General features: G+C 43.1%; 1 protein-coding gene across 2 annotated transcripts in view; it reads left to right on the top strand.

Moving 5' to 3' along the window:
- The first annotated feature begins 14,611 nt into the window (after window positions 1–14,611).
- The window catches only part of LOC133357994 (catenin delta-2-like), a 291,019-nt gene continuing 283,284 nt past the window's right edge, over window positions 14,612–22,346 (top strand). The window contains exon 1 of one of the 2 annotated variants that reach the window (XM_061576251.1): window positions 14,612–14,786. The gene's annotated coding sequence lies outside the window, so the exon portion shown is untranslated. The remainder of the gene's footprint in view (window positions 14,787–22,346) is intronic. The other variant, XM_061576267.1, reaches the window with a different exon arrangement.

Raw genomic sequence — 22,346 nt, 5'->3', positions numbered from 1 at the left:
CTCTCGCAGTGTGCTGCACGATCTGGCGCAACTGCTGGGCAGTGACATTCACACACTCCGCCTGATTGATCTGTGCTGTGTCGTTTTGCTCCCATTGCACGCTGCAAATTGTGTTTGGCTCAGGCACTACTCTGGACATCCCATCCGCTGGTGTATTTCTCATGAGTGTGTCGCTGATGTACATATCTGAGCCTGGCTTGTTGACGCTCTTGAAAAAAAGTCTGAAGCCTGAGGCTTTTATAGATAATTCCTAAATAATCCGAAAAAGTTACGTCATCGGGTACGTAACTTCCTAATTTACAGAGCATGAAAGTGAGCAAAGTTTAAGCTTGGGTGTTTGTGAATAAGCAGAACATGATGTTTCATCTCATTGCACGACAACCCCACTGATTCCCACCTATGGGCATCTGTGTATGTCTTCTAATATGTACACCTGGCCGCATGAGTCATTTCTAGGAATCGCGAGAGGTAAGTAATACGTAAAATGTGTTCAGATGTTTTCACATCGGTGCTCGAAGAGACAAATAAATAAGTCACTGTAGGCTCCACAAACTTGTCATCAAGCAGCTGGTCAGTATTACAAGGCCATCTCTCGTAGCAGTTGCCCCTATAGTCTAACTTGGTGCATTATAAACAAAGACTCCTTTGACTTTGTGCATGTCACATATCCCACGCTGAACGGGCAATTATCCTCCCAGCCCCTCATTGTTGCCGTCTGCAAGAACAGGGCCTAGAGATATTGTTGGTAGTCCACTTTCGAGCGATGGGGTATTCCATGTATCCGTTGTTAGATGATAAACTCCATCACATGTTACACTTGTGTTGCGCTTTGTGGCACGAATGTTAAATATCTGCATAAAAAAATAAAGGAAATAAAAATTGTATTGAATAAAATGACCATGTAATGGTGTACCTTTCATAACTTATATCAGCTATGCTTTGTACTTTGAAATGTGGAGTAGATACGCCGTCTAATTGAGAACAATTCTGAAATAATTTTGCTTTAATGTAGCTTGTGTGATTTTTATCATGCTTACCGCAGGCATCACCACCAGTCGCCTTGTCTGATGGATTCAATGACAAATAGCTTCCTGGAATGGACGTACATACTGCTATGCTATGACCACCTCGTTTGATTTTTTTATAAAGGGTATACAGAACTTTCAACTTGTTAAATCTAGATTTGAAGTTTTCGTAAATGCAGGGATCCATACTCTTTGGTTCTTACGGTAAAGTCACGTAGGTATAAAATAAAATAAATTAAATCACGACGTTTCGATTGCAACACAAGCAATCATCATCAGGTGAGAAAACTACAACAAGAAATGTTATTTGCTGAAGTGGGAGAGAGATGCCGTGGTTAGAGGTTATATAGGTAAGAGAGGGGGGAGGGTCAAGGGAGGGGGTAGGGGGTAGGGGGAGGGGAGCGTTGCTTGGACACGAGGAGGGGGCGACGTGAAGCTGGACGGGGGGGAAGTGGGCGGGGCTGGAAGTGGGAGGCTGAGAGAGCTGGGGATGCGCGGGGGGGGGTGCAACAACAACGCCACTGCAGCAACAATTCCAATGAATACATACTCTTAGTTCTTTCGGTAAAGTCACGTAGGTAAAAAAATGAAATGAATTTTATTAATTTTAATTTCATTTTTTTTACCTATGTGCCTTTACCGAAAGTCACGAAAGCTTCAAATCTAGAATTAATGCCAATGCAGCAGCAATGCCAATGCAGCAGCAATGCCAAACGCTGGGGATGCAATTAACTCGGCAAAATAGACTAGTGCCCGGCAATTTTGATGGAACAACCATAAAGCATTTAAGGTTTTACCTGGTTAATAACATCCTTCCAATGAAGGATATTTGTTCCATCATATTTACCGAAAGAACCAAAGGGTATGTTTCAACTTGTTAGTTTGACAATGACAATGACATAAAAGGTTAGAGTGGTTAGTACACTGCTGTATTAGCCCGGCGACCTGAGTTCGATTCCTGGCCAAGGCGAACATCAGAGGCGACTGATATCTCAACCAATCCTGGGCTCCCCCACTTCACCAACCCACCCTGACTAGCATGTGCAGTATGGTCAAGCACAGACTGGACTTACAAGCTAGAGGTCACCAGTTTGTTTTCCCAGTGAGGCAGTTAAAGCAATGGACATTGTATTCAAACCACTGGCCTCTGTCCACCCAACATAATAGTTACACCGGTAAGTCGATCGGCAGACTGTGTTTCGTGGGGAAAATTATGGGCACTTCTACATCTTCCAAGATGTTTGGTCAGCGTTGAAGAAAATACCAAATACTCTCTAGGGGGGCTCTCTAGAGCTCCCTTTAGTGGAAGCCTTTCTTCCAACACTGGCATAAGCATGTTGAGTTCAGGGCAGCGCCCTTTACCTTAACATCATTGAAATCACTTCTTGGCAATGTTTTCCAAAAACGGAGTCAGGGCCACTCTGTGAGATGTTGTGTGTAGCTCTAAACTATGCAGGGCTGATGAATGGAGTTGGAATTGAAATGACGCTGGCAATATGGTACACAAAAGAGTGGTTGTGCTATTATTGGGGTTTCGTAACTAAAATGACCCACGATGATTATGGATTAATTTGATTTGAAGATAGCGAGGATCAGCGGCATACCCAGAAAATTAGAAATTATAGGTGGGGGCGGGGGGTTGCATTCACACACCAGGACACGACTTTAATTAGATGGCACGGAAATTCATTCCATCCTGACCTCACACAAATGGCCTCTCTTCACTCGCTTCCAACTCGATTAGCACGGTTGGTTACGTACCGTGTAAAACAAGTTCAACATACATATTCCAGTTTCATATAGGATTCGGTTTAAAATCATATTGCGAACCTACAAAGCTCTGACTCCACCTTTCCCCCAGCCTACGTCAGAGACGCGCTGCACCCACACGTCCCCTTGATTGTCTTTAAGATCTGGGAATGCAGATCGTCTCTGCGTTCCCAGCTCAAAGAGGCTTCGGTGGATGGGCGACCGAGCAGCGTCCCGTGGCGCAGCGGCCCCCACACTCTGGAACTCCGTTTCACGAGATCTCAGAATCCCCGAGTCTGTGGACAATTTAAAAACACGTCTGAACACGTGCGTATACACTTAATTTATTCAACTATTAGCCAATGCAAACAAATTACTGTTGGCATTCATTGTATCACTAGGGGTTGTTCGGGGGCGCCTGTGGTACTCCTCACAACCATTTATGGCTTTCGGCCAGGAAAGTCACAAAAAAATTGCACACGAACGACGCATTCACGCAATCACCCGATGCTTCGTTTTGAAGTTTTAAAATGAAACATCTTTGAATTGAATTATATTTTGAATTAGATAATTGTATTTTTTCATTAAAAGCTTATATTATTTTACATCTGGAAGACTTAATTGAAAAGGACATTTCGTGTGAATTTTCTCTCGTCGTTAAGGAGATGGCCTTGTTTGGGGTTCGGTTCGATGCGGACTTTCACCTGTTTGGGATTGCGTGATCGAGATGAGGCGACATAGAGCTGGCTGTGCCAGAAGACTGCCGTCTGCAGATCGATTCTAACGTAATCGAACGTCTGTCCCCGCGCCTCTGTCGTTCATGCAGGGGGCGCGTAGATTTGCAGCGCCCCCTGTATGATAACGACGGAATGCAGCGTTCATCACAGATAGATAAAGTTGTGCGCTTATATAAGAGTATAATTGCATATGCTTAGTTTCATGAGTTATTTTTATGCTGAATGCTTGCTGCGATGTCTTGTGCAGAGATTTGAGATGTTCAATGAAAGGCACTTCATAAAAGGAATTGTTATTATTACATTAAAATAACAGGTGGATGTATGTACGTGGTGTAAGAGTGTAAGGCAATGGCAATGTGGATAATGTCATCAAATGTATTTGCACGTCTGTCTCAAATCAACATGCGCTCAGGGTTCTCTCTTATTGTTTATCCAACTGTTGCAAACGTTGGACCGTATTCTTTGGAATGAATGTTGATTGAATAATTATTCAAACGCCATTTGAGAATTCATTACATTTGACTAAAATGGCTGTATGACAGGCATCGCAAACACCGCACGTATGACCAAAGTACAAGTGGATTACATTTGAATCACGGTTCCTATGATCACTGTTACATTGTTTTTATAGCTTTCTTTTGGTGAATTCGAAAACGTATGGTTTAGCCATGTTTGTTTGTTGAAGTACAGTGTTAGCCTGATAACTTTAATCTAAATTGTCTTATGGTTGTTATTGTTTGACTTGCATCCAACTGGGATTTTTTGCACACAGCGTTGATATACGGTGTTTTTTTTGGAAGACTTTTGCTGTTTTTTTCCTGGATGTTTCTGTAGCGCGTAGTCACTTTAAGATGTTCTTTGTTCATGTTTTTGTTTGTTGCGGTTGCACCCGAGTCAAGAGCCGCATGGCTATACCTAATATATGAAACTGAAACTGAATGTGTGTGAATGTGCACAGACTCTACATGAACACATACACACCATATACACCCAGTAAATGTGGAATATTGGGACAACGTTGGTCCAACGGTTCCAACCACATGCCAACATTGGCCCATGTTTACTGGGCAGCAGTAGTAGCATTAATATATCGCTCGCAGATATATCAATACAAGATCAACTAACGTTTCTTCAAAGGTGACCGGAGAATGCTTTGTGTTATAATGGATAGCACACGTGTGTACTTTGGTCATACTTTATTCGTGTGCCAGCATGCCAGCAGGCATTTGGCTCAATCGCTTGGAATGCACGCGATCTCGTGAGAGCTCAGAAGCTAAGCAGAGTTGAGCGAGAATCGTCCCTTGGTTGTAGGACCACCCACGTGGGTTGTTATAGAGGCTGCTGCAGGGCAGCATAGGGCAATGGTGGGCAGCATAGGGCAATGAACGAACATCCATTGTTGTATTGTACTTCCATGACCCCACATCGATGTTCCCCGCCGTCATCAAACTCCACTGACCAACGTGGTGAAGCACTGTCGAATGACCCCCATGACCCGCAACAGTGTGGATTAGGCCCTCATCCAGCAGTGGATTTACAACAAGAGCTTGCAGATGGACATACCAGCATACTCGTACATATGCTCACTCTGTGCAAAGACAAAGTTAAAAATCCCCCGTGTAGCCTGTTGGGGCAAGTGCGGTCAGCGAGTAGCACCTATGAAGGCCGGACACGGCACACGAGGGGGTGAGTGGCCAGCACGACGCCCGGCCGCCTTTGTCTCCCCAGTGGGCGGTCTTTACTATACACCGCACCAGGTACTCATTTGAGGCCGAGTCGACCTAGGGGAGGCCCATGACCGCTTCTCTCTGTGCATGCACATGCCCATGCGCAGGTGTAATGTATAACCAAGGGTCACCAAAAGGTGAACCCGAAGTAATTAAATAAATGCCACCGGTGAACCCGGAAATAAATAAATAAATGCCGTTGTCTTCGCCAGCTGTCGGCTGGACAACATTGGAATGCGCGTGATTGGGATGATGTGTGGGTGGGGGGGTTGGTGCACGGTGCACCAATTGGCTTAGCGCCGAGCGTGTGCACCGGATTGGTTGGAGGAATTCGAAGGGGAGAAAAGTCCAGGAGAATGGGAAAGGCAAATGAGGGACCGTTGGAGGCGGTGAGTCGCTGAAGAGTAGAACTGGGAGAAGCTTCTATGGCACAAGACGGTCTGCATTAGCCAATGAGAGGCATTTTTTTTTCGAAGTCGGCGCAAAAACACTCGACATTTTAAGAGCCGCAATGCAATACACACATATACATACCTGGCGTCACGAAGCAGGCCGTACAGCGCCGCACGCGGCTTTGGAGCCGCAGGTTGGCCTACCCCTGTTCTAGAAGATTTAAGAAGGGACAGGGAAAAGGGAGATACAGATGGACGTGACCTGAGCATGGGCACACCTATGGAGACAAGCTACATACAAGTTATTGCATGTTTTACCGAACGTAATAAAAACATTGATTCGCCTTAATCGGAATATCGATTTGTGTGGACTCCCTTTTAGATACAACGGCATAGGCCTGTTTGGGGTTTCTGCATGTGCGCATTTAGAGTACAGCATTTGTAAATTAAATATAAGAGTGCTGTCTAGAACCCCTCCACCATATCCCACCGATTATATTCATTCAAGTTATTGGCTCCTTACTTGGCCCCAAAAACCTCGTCTTGTCTTCGTGGGTTTTGTGCACTGCACGATGGTATATTTTTAGATGCTGATGGTATAAGTAATTCATCTACAAGCAGTGCAATGAATGAACTACAGAATCGTCTTCAAAAGCAGCAGCGTAAACCCTTTGCTCTGACCCTCGCCTGCTTCGGTTTGATATGTGCGGCTCATTGTCAACACATTGCTATATAAAGGCCTCCCATGCTGCAAGGTTGTTTAGCTGCAAATAAATGGAATACAATTTTAAAGATTATTTTACATATCTATCAGATTGTTCAGTTCTTGTAAATATTTCCACAAGCAAAAGTTTGTACAATAATGAACTAATTTTTTTTTATAGAAGTTTAGTTTTTGTGTGTACAAAAAAACCCATCAACAATTATTTTAATTTGTTCATCCCAACTGTACTAATCTACAGCTGTTCGTCAATTTACTGCTGGATGAAGGCATCTACACATCATGTAATCGTGGAGTTGTTTGACCATAACTTAGCGAACCTAGTCTGTGTGGGTTGGTGAAAGAGGGGGGGGGGGTGCGGGGAGCAGGAAACTCATTCCTGCGGAGGGAGCTGGTAGGAACGTTGGGTTGCTCGGTCAATGGCCAGGGTCAACGGCGGCGTGGTGTGTTCCGCAAATTTTCCCGACTGTGAGGGCGGGCACAAGCCGGCGTGAGTAGGTTAAACGTTGAGTTTTATAAGGGCACCACGGGGTGACCAGCCCCTCCCCACCCAGCCCCACCCCTCCCACCCCCCACCCAGCCCCACCCTCCCCACCCAGCCCCTCCCCACCCTTCCCTCCCCACTCAACCCCTCCCTCCCCACCCAGCCCCTCCCTGCACGACGGACGGACGGACACAATAATCCCCTGTGGGCGGTGTAACCAGGAGGTTCCTACCAGTATAATTTAGATATCATTGCCACTTACATTAGCCACTGCCGAGAATCGTGCACGTGCAGTGCATGCCGCCGTGCCCCCCTCCCCCCTTCATCGAAATTAGGCACACTTATTTTTTGTGAGTATTCGTTTTGCTTTAATTGTTGAAAGTCTATGTAATGAACTGCTACAGCACAACCATGAAAATGGTCCTTGATTCACATTGCAAGCTTTTGGCATTTTTATACCAAACTTTAAAATACATAGATTCTGAATAATCTCAGAATCGTTTGTGATATAACTTTTTTATTATTACTATTATGAAAATGTATCAAAATGCTTGAGGCTCAGAAAGGAACATTCTTGCTCGCTCCTCAAAAAGACATAGTGACAGTAATATGATTTAACAATGTTAATAATACGCTGGAAACAACTAATTAAAAACTAAATTGAAGTGGCATACATTAGCCTGAATTATTCAAACTATTGAAATATGCTGAGACACATTGCCTTAAGAGCCATAGATAGCTCGTAACCATTCAGTAAATGGTTATATGTAGATATGATGGTGTTTGTAGGAGTGCACACGTGATGAATGTTGTACAAGTGTGTGACTGTGCGTGTATTTCTACATACATATGCGTGAGACCTAAAATGTGGTCTTTAATTTCTAATGATTCATAACAGTCGCAGTTTACAGATGCACACAGTATTAGCCCATTAGCCAGGATTAGGGAGGTTTGTCAGTATGACCTGGGGTGGAAATGACTACCATTATCCACTCTAAACGAGTAAGGACAATTTTGGAACTTTTTGGATTTTCATTGTGTACTAATGTCTAATGTTTTTTGTGCTAACAATAATGACGTCCCCCAATGTCACACGATACCATAAAAGTGTGGAAGTGACGTCATATAAATGATGTTATATGACATAATTTCAGTGAAATTAGCATGTTAATTTTTCTCACGTTCGCCGTGGAGGTCTTCCTCTGATCTTACATTAACGGGCTAATTTCTCACATTAACATAACTAGCCCCGCCCACTTCGTTTATGACCCTTGGGCTACACACATTTCAAACCTTTAAAACAGTCTGCCTCAGCAGCTTTCCTATATTTTTTCCTCCTGATGACGACCGCTTGCGTTGCGATCGAAACGTCGTAGTTTTTTGTTATTTTTTGTTATTTTCTTTGAACCTATCTACGTGACTTTACCGAAAAAACCAAAGAGTATGGATCCCTGCAGTCACGAAAACTTCAAATCTAGATTTTACCGAAAGACCAAAAGAATATTTGTAAAATGTTATTCTCCGTTAAACATATTACAGTGTTCTTCTTTAACAATCTCTTTCGATTGAAAGCTATCACGGTGACCTTGCTTTGAGGCATATTTGTGATCTAAATATAAAATGCTTTGAACAAAATCGTTGTTAGAATTGTGCCACCCTGGCTGGTACCAGTAAACCATTTTTAGGCCATTGGCTCAAGGGCATCCGTATTAGTGGTAGTAGTTACAGTTGTCAGTGTGCTGCCGTTTTGTGCAGTGTGGACATGGAGCGGATACATGCGTATGTTTGTGAATGCATACATACGGGCACGTAGTGGGCTTTGTACTTGAATAGCAACCGCCATAACCTACGCATAAGGACTCTGAGACAAGCCACAGTTTAATATATATTTAAGAACACCCGTATGATCATGTGCATTCATGTTTATGTGGGTCATGTGACGGGGAACAAACTGTCCCTTTGTTGTACCGTGGTATAAGTGTACATTCAGTATGATGTGGTAATTAAATTAAAATAATAGAGCACAGTGGGTGCCACAGCGGTCAGCCAACTGTATTATGAACCCAGAAATATGAGTTGGTATTCTTGCCACGGTTAACATCACTGCCAAGTGTCATGAAGTATGAACAAATAACCCATACAACCAATACAGCATTGGTGAGCCTTCATCCATCAAATAACGATGAAGAGACCACGGCAGCAACCCTTAAAATGTAGTTTTTAAATAGAAACAAACAAGTAGGACATTACGTGTAATGCTCTTTCCGTATAACATGTTGGACAACACAACATTTTTAGATAAAAGCCCTCAACCAGATTATGAACCATTTTTTATTAAGCCTGCCAAAGCCACCGAGAGGGAAGGATTAACACTTAGTCTGGAACCTCTGAGCTTCTGGCGGATAATTAATTACTCACAGTGGTTCAGATTGCACAGAGGGCCTTTACGTGCGAATACTGCAGCACGTTTGGTAGCATGGGTGGCTCAGATGTGGCCGTTGGTGACAAAAATGTGCCTGAAGGAGAGGGGGACTCAAGATATATGCGCACTGATGATGGACAGAGGGAGGTAGAGGTAAATGAAAAAGAAGTCATGTAAAATGCCAGGGTGGGTGTTTTTTTCCCCTCAAACCCTGTGTAGATCTCTGTGGCCATGAAATATAAATCTAGAACTAAAACTGTGATAATGTGGTTCAAAATGTATTATTTTCACATTAAATTTCGATTTAAAGCTTTCGTGACTGCAGGGATTAATCTTCTTGGTTCTTTCGGTAAAATCACGTAGAAGGGAAATAATAAAAGAATAAAAAATTTACATAATTAAATAAAATTCTCACATTGTTTGTGAGAATTGTTTTTTTCGTGGTTGTGAAAATCTACGTGGGTGGATGGGGACTCGCAGTGATGAATGCAATGTGCTATGAACCCACAAACCCGAGTGTGATTTCGGACCATGGCTAACATCAGTGGTAAATGATATCTGAACCTGTGCTGCCCCCTTCCCGCCACCTTCATAAACATGCACTGACCAGCACGGTGACGTATAGTGAAATAACAACCAATGGACCAACAACATTGGCTTTTGGGTGGCCCCATTCAGCAATTAATAAAAAAGGGCTGTAAATTTATGAATGAGTAACTCATTACTGTATACTTACATACGTTTCGAGTGACCAGCAGTGGCATGAGCAAGAAACAATATGGGCCAGTCTTTGGCTGTTCGAAGTCTTTAGCACTTATTAAGTTAGAGCGCAGTGTATATGGACTTTTAAGTGCCGTGCCACTGTTTAGCACATCACTTGATGTTTAAATGCTCATAATAGCCATAATCTCTAATAATAAATCCTTTAATCCTATCCATTAGTCTATGAAATAAAGCCAAGTACATGCATTAGTGCTTACAAATACCAGCAGAAATAATGCTCGGTTATGCCGGGCTCAGCCTGGATTCCTATATAACTTCCAGTATAATATATAGTTCGCAGTACAGGCATGTAGGGCGAAATATTATACTGTATATGACTCCATGACCCTGGTGGGACAAAATATGGATCGTTTAAGGGTTAAAGAGACTAGATATGACTGCGCGTTTATATATTTGATTTAATATACACTTGTATTTTTTTCCTGAGATGAATTCAAGCATGCTATTTGCATCTTGTCTTGAGAGGAAGAATCCATCAAAAATGTCACGGCGCAGCATCACTCTCTATCTCTCTACGTCTCCTGAACATGTCTGCGCAAGGCATTTTTCACTTACGGAAAATCCTACACGCGGCCTTTTTATCCTCGACACAGCAGGGGGTCACAACTTCCCATACATTAAGTTTATGGGACTATTGCATGGCAGTCAACTCACTAAAGTTTTACGACCTTGGGTGGCACAGTACGAATTTCTGCTCCGGCCCATTGAGTAGCACGAAAAGCCAATCCCCCCGTTTCTGCTGCTGTAGCATAGGAAAATATAGTTGGCAAACAGGGCATAGTTTTCCATAACAAGACGTAAACAATGGCAGAGTTTAAACAGAATGGATGCATTGCGCCAAACAAATGTGGTTGTGAGACGTCATCGGAAGAAGTGTGAACGTATACACACGATTTGATATACGCAGCAGTGCATTTTGCACGTGTGTAGACGATTGCTCACGCAAGCGATCTACAATGGTTCTCACGCGTCACGAAATTGTCTGCAAAAGGGCCATTGTATGTTCAGGTGGAGAATTGTCAGTGATTGGCGCATTACTGTGATTAATGTCCGTTAATGAATGTTCGTTGTAGATTAATGAAGCCTCTTGATGACCCGGGGAAAGCTCGCTTTTGGACCAAACTAGCAAGGAGCAATCCAGTAGTGTAATTGGTGTATGGATGAGGGTGACTGGTAAAATAAATTGATGCTGCTATTTCGGTGACCGTACACCAGTTAATCAAAAATCTATTGAAAACCTTTTTTTTTCTCTGAGCACGAGATCTTCTTAAAGGTCCCATAGGCATGTTGGTCAAATGTCAAACAGTTCCTTTTCATTAAGTTAAAAGGACCATTTCTTATATTTGTGATTGAATTAGCGAGGGAGATCAATTTCGTCTACTCGTATACAAAGGGGAACACAAACACAGGCAGATAGGGTAGATACACTAGGGGGTTTGGGTCAAGATCTCAGTGGTTTTCAGGCTGCACCTCTTTCACACACACACGTGCAGTATATAAAAGGTAAAAGCGCAGCCCTGAAATTGCTTGCTCGCGACGCTGCTAGCGGAAGAGACCTTTACTAGAGCAGTGGTTCTCAACCTTGTTTTGGCGACTGTGCCCCCCTCGTTGAATTTCGTTTCTACCCAACGTGCTTCTGAGAAATAAATGCATGAAAAATTAACAAAAATATTTTAAACAATTGTCCATTTTGTGAGGTTATCCTAACTAGCGAGAAACTGCAAGCGAATAAAATACAACGGACGCTCTGCACGTGTGACATAATGTGTCCGTGCTCGCTGGTTACTCTTGGAAACCGCATTGTTTACGATCAATGAGATTAGAAAGGTATTGTATATCGTTCTACGTAACCACATGGATTGGACATTTCTCGTAGTTATCTTATATTGGCAGATACATACATGATTATTCACCAATTACTCTCATTAATGATATAATGTCACACATTTTTAAATCACCTCACGTACCCCCTGGGACATTGCCACGTCCACCCATGGGTCCACGTGTACCCCCATGGGCCCGCGCGTACCCCCGGTTGAGAAGCACTGCTCTAGAGGGAGCTCGAGAGGGCATTTCTACCTCTTCCAAGCTGACCAGATTCCTTGGAAGAGTTGGGAGTTACCCACAATTTATCACACTATAGAAGCGACCTGCCGATCGCCTTGTGGTGTACACATTTATACTTCTGGGTCGACAGAGGCGATGGGATGAAAACGAGAAAAACTTGCCCATTGTTTCAACTGCCAGTCTGGGAGGTCGAACGGGCGACCTCAATATTGCAATTATATTGTGCTGACCACGCCACTCCTGAAGAAAGAAACATCCATGTTACCCTATATTAGTGCGGTTTGGGCTCGTAGCGTAATGATCGAATCACGCCGCTTGAATGAGGTGGATCTCATTGCATGTTTTTTTTTCTAGCTAAGCAGGTTTAAGCCTAGAAAATGCGAGCACGGGTGACCACCATGCATAAAACAGGCGTTGCTGCTGCGAGGATATATTGCCAGCAGAGGGCAGTGTGGTGAATTCCATTGTAATTGAGGATGCTTCAACGGTCCACTCTCCCCGCCTTCACCAACCCACACTGACCAGCGTGGCTAAGAATGGTGAAATAATCCTCGCTTTACACTATGGGAAACTCATTTGCCAGTAAAAATACGATAATTGGTTGTTTACCCTTCTATCTGGCAACAAAACTGACACCTTTTTACAAGGAGTCATGTTTGCATAGACCGCAATACCTCCAGTCATAATACAAACAAAAGACATAACTCTGATAATGTGCACTGTCCTATCAGAGTTATGTCTTTTGTTTGTATTATGACTGCAGGTATTGCGGTCTATGCAAACATGACTCCTTGTAAAAAGGTGTCAGTTTTGTTGCCAGATAGAAGGGTAAACAACCAATTAATCCTCGTTTTGTATCGGCGTTAGCGTCACACTCCACCGGAGGCAAGTTACTTGGTTCACTGATGAAAGTGATTTATTCCCGATGCAGTATTTGTAAAGCAATGCACAACTTTAGGTTCAAAATCTGTATTTAGTCTGGAGGAATCCGATGAGCTATGAAGCTCTTTTTCACAGATGTAAAGCCTGACCCTTCCCTATGAGTCTCTGCAGGACTGTAATTATTTTTGGCCGCCCAAATTACATAATTTTTTATGTAAGTTTTATGATTGTCGTAGTTATACAGGAGCATAATAAATCTCGATTAATATAATCGTGATCACTCCACTGCTGGATGAACGACCTCCCCTAACCCTTTGCCCATCTCTGGAATATAAATCCACACGTGCTGGTCACATCAGCCCATCCATCTCTCTTGGCTGTCACTCAGGCGTAAGTCTCAACCACTGGTTACCATCCCTTCAACGAATATTCTGCCTAAGGCCATTTTTTTTTAATGAACAGCCAATGTCTAACTGCACACGGATGTTAGATCCTCCCCCGCTGAAGCCTGTTGTTTCAATTCACACTACGGTACATTATTTCAACATCATCATCATCACGATATGTCAAAGATGGTCCGTAGGTTTCCATTTGTTTCCAATTTCCTCTGTCTGGTGTCAATATGCTCAAGTAGTGCACAACCTACTGGCACCAATCTCTTATGTCGTCGTCGTCAAGCAATGCTCAGTATGTAATCGAAGGTAAAGGTGCATCCCTTGCAATTGCCTGCTCACGCCTCTGCTGGTAGAAACGCCTCGACAAAAGGGAGCCGAGAGCTGAGCTAAACCAAGCCTCCGATGCTGCCTCCCTCGAGACTCAGAGAGCTCACTCCTGAGGGTATTTGGCCAACTCTTCAACGCTGACCAAAAGCGTCTTGGAAGAAGTGGGACTCCTTACGTTTTACCCCACCACGCCGCGTAACCTGCGAATCTAGTAATGTGCTGCTGGGTGAACTGAGTGTGTGTGTGTGTGGTCAGGGAGGTTTTAAGAAACGTGCTCACTGTATGTTTTAACTGCCGCGCCGGGAGGTCTGGATTTAAAGCCCAGTCCGCCGCTCCTTCGCTATGCACAGTGGCAGCTGTGGTAGTGCTTGAGGGTTTGCAAGTCACAGGACACACGGGGAGGGTGCGCTGATGGGAGGGAATCCCACCGCCGTGGTGCCGGTCACACCCAACTCCGTGAAGGGATAACGCGGTTACAAAAAATGCCTCCTCCACCACCACCACCACCCCACCCCGACTGCTGCTGCTGCTGCTACCCTCACGGGGTTTGTGTGTACACACAGTGGGGCACACCCCTCCCCACCTTCCCTTCCATCACAAGGATCAACCCAGCACAGAGCCAAAGCAAGCCTCCCCACCAAACGCTTGGACCCCACAACTTTTTTTTTTAAAGGCGCCCCAAACCTAAAAAAAAAGCCACCCGTGGTGGCAGAGCGGGGTACCCGGATCTGCGGGCGTCTTCAGAACCGGTTTTCATGGTTTTTGTCTATATATGTGTGTGGCTTTCCACCCACCCCCCACTATCTCCAACTCTCTCCTCCCCTCTCTGCTCTCTTCTCTCTCACTCCAACGCCGGCTTTCACGGTAGGGCTGGTCTCACTCACTGTATACGGACAGAGAGAGAGAGAGCGAGAGCGAGCCCAGAGGATCCGCTTGCTGAGATCCTATTAGGACATCACGAATTGCTCTCGGCTGGAGCCACATTTTCAAGAGCTGTGCGTGTGCAAAAGGTGCGCGCGCGAGAGAGAGGGAGGCGCCACTGGACCGGAATCCGTTTTTGGCTCGCATCAACAAGGTGAGCTTTGCGCTTTAGTTTAAAGGGAGGTTGGTATGGTGGTGGCTGGGATGCGTTTGGGCTGAGTTTTAAGGTGAGGAAGTTGATGTGATTATTTTTAGTTCTAGATGTAACAGTGTTTTGCTAGCCGGCCAAACAGAGGTAATGTGTGTGTATGTGTGGAGCATTTGTAACAATTGCATTTCTAGTGAAGTAATGTTGTATTTTTGCAACTAATTGTAACTTTTGCCCGCTGCTTTCATCTATGTGCGTTTTGGGTTAATTGTCGCTTTGTTTCTGGGGAATTAGGGTAACGTTTTAAACAGAAAAGTGAATTGTTGAAAGAGGCCAACTTCAAACTCCCTATTTTTGTTGTGATTACGGTTATTGTATTGGATCTGTTTGAATGAGTCGAGGTTTACAATGTAGTACCCTCTAAATGCATTGTAACTGCGAAGCACGTTTGAACTTAAGTGCCGATGCGTTACCTGTGCATGGCATTCTTTGTTTAGTGTCTCATAGAATCATTACCTACGTTCTACAACGTGATAGTGAATTCATAGCTTACATGCAAATGATCCGTAGGTTTAATTGAATGGAAAACTTTACGGCTTATGTAATGCAGTACCTGTATATATCAGTATACTATCTACTGCAGGGTATACCGTACATTTTCTCTTCAGATACACAACCGTACTTTACATAATATATGGTGCAGTATTTCCGTGTGTTTATTATATCTCGGTACCGCATTGCAATGTATACATTCTGCATTCGTACGCACTACATTCCACTTGCATTACATTCCATTGCATTGTCATGTTCAGGACGGCGTTGTATGTTGTGTGGCTATGGCGCTTTTTGAGGAATAATTTACAGTCCTGAAATATAATTTACAATTGCAGCGTGAGGCAGTATGCATAGTTTGGTCATGGACAATATTCATCAAGACATGTTTACATTACATGATTAATGTAACACATTTATCCATGTTTAACGGTGGCTTGGATTTGAATACCTTTGCAATGTGTATAGCCTTCTTTTTTTAATATACAAAAGTGAATGCGTGCAGCTGATGGTAATTTTGTGTAATGCAAACAGATGAACTTTACTCAAGCGAAAGTCTATACTGATACAACCTTCAGCACACGATATGTGTGCTTTGAAGTAGGGCCATTTCCCAAAATGTCCCCGATTATACATATTTTATTGTAAGGTCACAGTGTTGTGAGTTGTTGTTGATTGTCCTTGTGCACCACTGCCAACGCAGCTGCATAACCAAAACACGACGCGACAAGATGTACTCTCGAAAGACGCATACACGCAGAGACGAGTCAACAATAGACAACGCTAGGGAATTTGTTTCAAAGCTACGCTACCATTATTAAACAACGGAAGAAACGTGCAAACATTAGAGTCGTGAGCGAAACATTTGTGGCGATGTATCGATTGAGTTTGTAAGTCAATTCTAGATTTGAAGCTTTCGTGACTGCAAGGATTCACACTCTGTGGTTTTTTCGGTAAAGTCACGTAGGTAAAAAATGTAATAAAATAAATGAAAACAACTAAATGAAATCACGACGTTTCGGGCGCAACACAAGCGTCCTTCTTGCAGGTGGGGACAAGGTAGCGAAAGCACACCCGCTTAAGTGTGTCACTTATTTATTTTATTTGTTACCTACGTGACTTTACCGAAAAAAACAGAGTATGAGTTTGTAAGTCACCTTTTGATTGGCATGCGTTTGAACAGATTCTACTCTCAAAGTGTTTATTTGAGCCTGGCCAGACAAAGGAGCCCAGGTTTCAGTTAACATGTAATTACCGTGGGGTGCCCTGGTATACAATACATTACATATTCATTTCGCATCTTAATCCCTTGATGTAACTGAACAGGGGATCTGGAATCTTTGAAATGAAAATGTCATGGAACATTACTTTTCAAAACTTTATTTTAAATGTTTTTTAAATAAAAAGTGTATATGTAAGTATTGTATATATTTTGACTATTAAACTTCCATTCAAGAAAATGCAGGCAGCTTCAATAATAACAAGTCCAATTCATTTTAAACTGCATCAAACTCGCGTGGAGAAATTTAAATCTTTGCCTAACTATGTTGTGTCAGAATAGTTCCATGCACAGTGGTAATGTCTGGCTTGTACCCAGCTGTAATATACGTACAGGTTAAAGCATTGGGTCACACTCCGCGCAATGATTAATCCAGCTACCTTCTTTCAATTCCCAGCCACAGCTAACAACAGTGCCAAATGATACTGTATTGCGCCAGTCGTGTCGTCTGCCTCCACCCTCAAATCTGTACTGAGCAGCATTGAGAATTTCTCAATATGGCCAAAACGGTCTCCGTGGCCAGCATAGCCTTACGAAGACCATCAATTTTTAAGGGGAATATTTTTTAAACCGATTATAAATCCAACATGCACTGTTTCAACATCACATTTTTGTACAGCACTATTGCAAACAACATTGAAAATATAGTACACAGTGCGTGCTTGTTTGCAAAGGAGTTACAAAATGTCTTGTTATATATTACAGTGTGAGCATTGTCTCCACATTTGACATGCCTGTGTAGATTTTTCAGTCTGGGAAATGTTAAAATGTCACTTTCCATTTATAATTTAAAATCTTTTTCACTTCTTAACTTTGCACGGTAACATCCAGCGGACTTGAACGCAACTGTTTGGGTGGTCCAAGTGCATGTGCGTTTATTGAAGCTATTGTGCGCAATTCGGGGCCTGAGGTTTTAAAAAAAGAACAAAAACCCCCCTTCAGTAAATGGTTCCTCGTCCGTGCTTGACTTGGTGTTTGCACTCTGTCGTATCGTGTTCTGTTTGAACAAATCCCTTGGGGATTGACCTCGAGAAGGAATTTTCAGGCGTCTGATTCCTGTTGAACTGGGAGCACACTGATTTGACGATACCAATGAAAACAAACCTCACGTTTCCCAGAAAAAGTGCCGCTCTTTCACCTCGAATGAAGAGCGTAAAACCTTTTCTGGTGAAGATAAATCTAACCGCCTTTAATTTTTTTGGCTAACGGCATTTATTAACACAAGGTTAAGATTAATCCTACTTTCCCACATTCTTGGTTTGTACATCTTGCATTCCTTTACTAAAGCAGTGCAATGCCTTGCCTCTTCAGTTGCCATAAATAGAAACAACATGACCATTGCCAGCAGTAGAATACACATTGTTGATTAACCTTTTCAAAGAGGATTAAAACAACCTTATGAAATAATTAATCGTACATTAGGCTGCGCTTCAAATAACTGACAATGAAGTCCATTAAAAGATTGCATATGCCGTAAAGATTGCATAAGCGCGATTGCAGTTGTGTCTGTTTACCCAGGCAAGCTTGACGGAGTCTCCGAGACTTTATTAGGGAGTGCTGAAAGAAATGTTAGATCATCACTTCCCCTTTTTGAGTAACAAAATGCTATTTCATGATGAGACGCGTACAGCAAACAGCCACTGCATTGAAACACACCGGAGGTCACGTGGGCAGAAGCCCTCTCTCTGCGCATTGACGCATTTACTTGCCTCTGATCAAGGGGTAGGTCCACGAAGCTTTTGGGGAAAGAGATGGCACTGTAATGGCCATAACAGGAGCGAGAAAGTGGTGGGACGACTTGAGAGGAGTGGAGTGACAGGCGGGTCTGTGAGTTCGTGGCTTGGCTTGCCACAGCAGGACGAGACGAATGGAACGCACATCGGCTTTGTCCTGGCCGCCACTTAACAAGAGCTGTGTCGTAACCCTCCACCACCCGACACGGCCAATCAGTAAAAAAGTGTCACGTTGACAAAAGACAAATAGTTCACTGCTTTAGCCCACCAGTGTGTTGAAGCGTGAAACCACAACATTTACAATTTGAGTAATTTGTAAATGTTGTGGTTTCACGCTTCGACACATCAGTGGGCTAAAGCAGTGAACTATTTGTCTTTTGTCAAGGTGACACTTTTTTACTGATTGGCCGTGTCGGGTGGTGGAGGGTTACGACACATTTATAAATAACGCGATCTAAAACCAAAAACGTTGATTATGAATAATATTGGTCGCGAAAGCCTACGTGTTAAACTTAATAAGAGCTGCCACCCTTTTTTAAAAGGCATTGGGGCAATCATAGGTGAGAGTTTGGACTTAATTTACTGAGGGCTCAGCAGTTGCTGTCAGATAGTGATTCCATATAGGAAATACCTTGGTTTTATAACGTACTGTACCATATATGTTTGTGTGTATGTTGAACTTATTTTGCACCGTACGTAGCCAACCGTGCTAATCGGAGGTGCTAATGCAATTCCCATTAGCACTCATTAGCAGTCGGATAAGAAATCTCTTTTTAATTGTATTTGACTCGCATTGATGATCTGGAACAGAAATGAGTACAAGTAAAGGAAATCGCAGACGCTGGTGCAAAGCAGAGAGAAGGGTAAAGATCGAATTTGTTCCCAACGTCTCAAACTGAACACAGAAGGGAACGAGAGAAGACTTGTATTGATGATTATATTGAGCCTCCTTATCTGCTTAAACTTCTCGTCATGAAATACATTGACCAAGTGTTTATTGGTTGCACGTTATTTAGGTGAGGTTTTTTCTTATGAGAATGCTGAAATCACGAATTTCATCCATCTCTGCAACTCCCGACTGCCTCTTCCTCTGCCACAAGTGAGATTATTAATATAGGTTTTTTCCTTACCAGTAACTGTATGGATAGAACTGCAAAACAATAGGTTACCGCTTTGCTCACATATAGAAATGTCAGGCAATAAAATACTATTTTGCCTCTTGACCGATCGATCGGCAAGTTTCGTGTGGCACTTTAAACTAATGGATATGCCCACCTCTTAAAAAAAGTCTGGTCCGCGTAGAAGAGTAGACAAAATACCCTCGAGAGCTCGCTCCAATGTTGGCCCATCTGCCAGTAGTGCTAACAGGCAAGCAATGGCAGAGTGCACCTTGAACTGAGAAACGAGGGCCAATGTGCCACGTGGTGACTTAGAATCACCATGCGGTTTGTCCGTTTGCGCATGTCAACCGGTGTGTTCGTTCCTAAAAGTTCCACTTAAAAGAGTTACCGGCCTTTGACTCTTGTTAGCAGTTATCAATTCTGCAAACGGTTACATGTGTCCATAATAGGTTTTTTTTGGGTTAGATCGTGATCTAACCCAAAAAAAACCTATTATGGATGATATTGGTCGTGAAAGGTTACATGTGTACTGGGTATCATTTAAAAAGCTTAGCCACAAGTCACTAAATCCACAGGAAGCACTTGCATCTTCTGTTGGACAATAATCACATGAAGCTCTTAAGCGTATAAAAATATATATTTGATTTTTTCCCCCAAAGTCACAATATCATATTTTGTTGTATTTAGACTCGCATTTGAGTTAATTACACTGATTTTACGCATGCAGGAAGATGTAATTTCATGTAAGTTTAAACACTGCATTGATTGTTACATCAGTAAGTTACATCCACTGATTTCTAGGCATGCAGGAGATCTGACATATCCCGGCATTCCCAGCCACACCTGTAATGTATACAGGGTTAAGGCCTTTTTGTAAGGGACACAAATGATATGTACTGTAATAATGAAATAAATATGTTCTTATTTTCATACATTTGGGTGTGATTAGCAAAAGCTCAGGGCACGAGTCTGTTAGATATGTCATGTGTAAAAGCCACTCCTTTTCACGAAGGAATACAAAAAATAATTATATAAACTGCCAGAGTATTATAATGCGGGGAAGTGGTACAGTGGCTCACACAACACTGCAATGTGAAGTTGGCGACCCGAATTCCATTCCAGTTCGTGACCACCACCAGTGGCGAAGCGACATCTGAAATGGTCCTAGGGGGGGGGGGGGGTCCCTCTTTTGCCAACCTGTGCTGACCAGTGTGGTGAAGTGTGGTCAAACGGCATGACCAACACAGCACAGGAGGGCATTCATACAGTAGTGGATTGACAAAGGGCTGATCATATAATTATTACAATAAGAAATAACATTTTTTCGACAGTATCATAGTGATATTAAAATTTTACGATATATGCATCACCGAGTCACGATATCCTTTTTCAACAACGCCTTGCTCGGACGCTTGGCCATTTTTGTGGGCATTCAGCCTTGCACCGACGCAGTTCATTTGCATGCAAATATACCACAACTGGTATGATTGCTCACTAGGTGACTCATTACTGCGTGTTCCATATTTCTGCACTATTTGTCCTGCTCCTGCGTGCTGTATAGTTAACAAGCCCATCATCCTTCTTTGGTTAACTGCTGGTGAATGAGCAGGGGCTGCTAAGAATCTCACTGGGTGTGAATAGGATGTCTTTTTGATTTTACCATCACTTGCGTATGAAACGCAGACTCTGTCTTGTAAATCAAACGTGCCGGATTGGAGACAAAATTGGAATAATAAGGTAGTGTCAGCCAAGATATGAAATGCATTCAAGAAAATGTCCAACGATGAACTGGAGCAATGAAATGAGTTCACGTGCCAGTAAGATTAGAACACATTGCAGGATCGTGACGTGTGGGTGGCAGCTTGGGAAAACCTTCATGCAGCAACGTATTGACCATGGCCGATGATGATGCGTGCATGTACATCCCTACATAACGCACGAGGGGTTAATCAAAGCAGAGATGAACCAAGGAGTAGTCTGTTGAATGTCCAAAAAAATCACGTAATTTTATGTGTCCGTCCACGTGGGCGTTGGAGTGAACGTTCAAGTGGGTGAGTTTATGCAGGACGTGTCGTAATAACCCGGCCCTGAACCCAGTGTGGGAGTGGGCAGGTATTTGGATGTGGTTAAAAGGGAGGGCCGCTAACTGGACTGTGGTTCACAACACAGATGGGCAGTTTCATCTCCATGCTGATTGTGGCGTTCTCTTGGCTTGTGGTAATCCCGTCGTGTGTACTTCACCCCGTTTTATGGACATTATCTTATTTCACATCAATTATTTTAAAACCTCGGTATGTAAAGTGTAGCCTGTGATCAAATCACCCAGAATACGCCTGATCTTATCAGTTCTCTGAAGCTAAGCAGAATTGAGACTGGTTCGTGCTTGGATGGTTGACCACTGTGCAAAACAAACCTGTGTACAATAGTCGGTTTTGTGGGCAGTGTAGATCAGTGCAGCAAAATCCATTTTTGTTCTCCACTCTCTCCCACCCTCACCAATCCGCATTAAACAGAATGGTGAAGTATGGTCAAATATCCCTCATGGCCCGAAAAGCATGATACCTGCATACAGAGGATTATTGACAAGACGGGTTCTAAAAGAAGTGTGTAAAGCTGAACAAACGTCTTCATTTGGTCATCAATCCAACATAAATACACTGCTTGATATAGGTACACTCGTGCTGACATATCTGTTGGCAGTATTATGCTGTTGCAGATTCATCCTCAATTCAAATGCACATCACAGCTGCATCACGCGCTTTCAGATTAACTTCTGTGGCCGTCTGGAACGCTTTTCCTTCCAACATTGGGAAGTGACTGGAGCTATGCACTTTTAAAACTCGATTGAAAACCCATTTCTTTATAACAGCTTTTTGCGTGT

Source organism: Lethenteron reissneri, chromosome 7 (genome assembly GCF_015708825.2).
Source record: "Lethenteron reissneri isolate LAM-NWPU_2019-01 chromosome 7, ASM1570882v1, whole genome shotgun sequence".
In the NCBI taxonomy this organism is placed as follows: Eukaryota; Metazoa; Chordata; class Hyperoartia; order Petromyzontiformes; family Petromyzontidae; genus Lethenteron; species Lethenteron reissneri.
The sequence above is the reverse complement of the archived record's forward strand: the minus strand, read 5'-3'. Positions and strand labels throughout refer to the sequence as shown.